We start from the raw sequence: 2,291 nt of genomic DNA on the forward strand, positions 1-2,291 counted from the left end.
TTTGGCGACATATTATTCTCAGACAATATCGATAGGATTTATACTGATCCACTTTATGTTGTTAGACCATTTGTTAAAAGGCTAACGAGCCAACTTAGTTAAACCTGCAACCTGGAGTTAGTTTTACCTCTTTACTGCTAATTTCCTGTTTACCTGTTTCACCCGCGTTTAATATTTTTGCATTCAGCCATTTAATCTTTCATTGCAACAAGGAGGCTCGGTAATGTGCGTTCGCACATTAAGTTCCGACCCCGCTTATCTACATTTTTCACTTAATTGTCTACCAAATGAGGCAGAGATAAAAAAAAATTAACATATCAACATATCGTTCAACAAACTACTAAAAGAATAAAACAATCTACTCTAGAGGTCCTATGTGACCTGTGGCTACCATAATATTTCTACAAGAAAAGACGGCAATAAAAATCAAATAGTTACAAATATTAATTACGACCGAAACTCTTTGTCCATTTTTTGAAAACCACTAATAACCAAATCAAAATGGCATCAGATAAAATTTATACTCAGAAGATTAACCGGCACTTTTTTGGAATAAAACATGGGACTTTTCCTAAATGCGACTTGGCAACAAGTCGACTAGAAATGAGCAAAAGGGCCAAAGTTTATTAAAACATTGCTTTTTTTAAAAAAGATTTAAATTCGAAATTATTAAAAACATTACGCATCAAACGAAATCATTGAGAGAGTCTTTCATACCACAATAGAGAGCGATTGAGGCCTTTCATTATCCAGGATATGTCATACGACTACAAAAAAAACGACAAGTACAGGCAAAAACTAAAAATTTGCACGAAAAATTATGCACGAAAACGATGTCCCCTCCAATCAATTAAATATTAAGCTGATCACTAAAAACAATAAAAATCTTCGTTAGAGTTTTTTGGGTAACAAAATTTTTAAATCAAAAGACGCCCATTATTGTGATGCTGTGAAAAGAGATTAAAAACCTACAAAAAAGGGGCAAATATGCAAAAATCACGAAAATTGGTTTTATGAAAAATGTTTGCTCCAAGAAGAAAGACCATTTGAGGAAAATAAAACCGTTATGAAGAGCAAATTGTATTTCAATAGATAAATGATCTGAATTGTATATAGAGATGATTAGCTACAATTTAACAGAAATAAAATTGTCAGATCTCAAAAATCTATCTCTTTTTTTTTCAATTAAAAACCAATATTTTCAAAATTCACAGCCAACAAAAGCTTTCGACTAACAGAGTAGACAGTTTGTCTTGCAACTACTCGGAAAACTAATTGCGACTGTTATAAATGAGACTAAATCATTAGACTATAAAATAACATTAAATACAAGCTGAACTACTAAGTTTCACAAACAACTTTACAAAACCACAGTTTTGAAGCCATTAAATCTATAAGATATTAACCGCGAGAATACAACATCTTCGTTTTCGTCTCCTTTGATCATCATAACGTTAATGTTTGTAAAACGACTATCACAAAATGACAACAAAAAGAACCACAAAAACTGAAAACTTTATAAACTTCACAAAATTCTTCTGAAACAAATTCTCTAAGCCCTGAAGACATCATTTAAAACGTTTAAACAACAGAAAAATTATTGTTTGATTGAACAAAACATTAAAAACAGCTGTAAAAAATGAGGCTAAATTAGGAAATACAACATTGTAAAATACGAAAAAAAACGCAGACCAGAACAAAAAGGGATAAGTTGAAGAACACTATTACTCTTTTTTTTAGAAATTCAATTCGAAAGTCAAAACAACCATTAGCTATTTAGCGATATCAGTTATTAAATTCATTTGTTTATCTATATTTGGCCACTTAGACCTCTAATTACACAATATTTGGCATATGAAAACAAAAATTAACAACAAATAAAGGGCAAAAAAAAACTACCAATTTCTGCAAGAGAACGGTGTCGCAGCCCTTCAAGCCATATGTTATTGAAACAAACAAAATTTTTAGTTTCAAATGTTGTAAAACGTTTTTCAGTTCGATTGTTAAATAATGTTACAATTTTCAAAAGAAACAAAAACAACAGCAAAATGGGAAATTATGCACAAAAATCAGAAAATTTTGTATGAAAACTCAAAAGCAAGAAAACCTTGTGTTAAAACAATTGGCCCAAAATTTAGTTTGTATTCTATACGGAGGAAAGATTGACCTGTACTTACTGAGAATAAACAAAATGTTGACTAAAATAATATAAAAAATTGACAAGTTCAAACAATCAGAAATTTCCTTAAAACAAATACATTCAATAACATAAGAGACATTAGGTAACAACC

The sequence above is a fragment of the Convolutriloba macropyga genome, chromosome 8 (genome assembly GCF_964194025.1).
Source record: "Convolutriloba macropyga chromosome 8, txConMacr16.3, whole genome shotgun sequence".
NCBI lineage: Eukaryota > Metazoa > Xenacoelomorpha > Acoela > Convolutidae > Convolutriloba > Convolutriloba macropyga.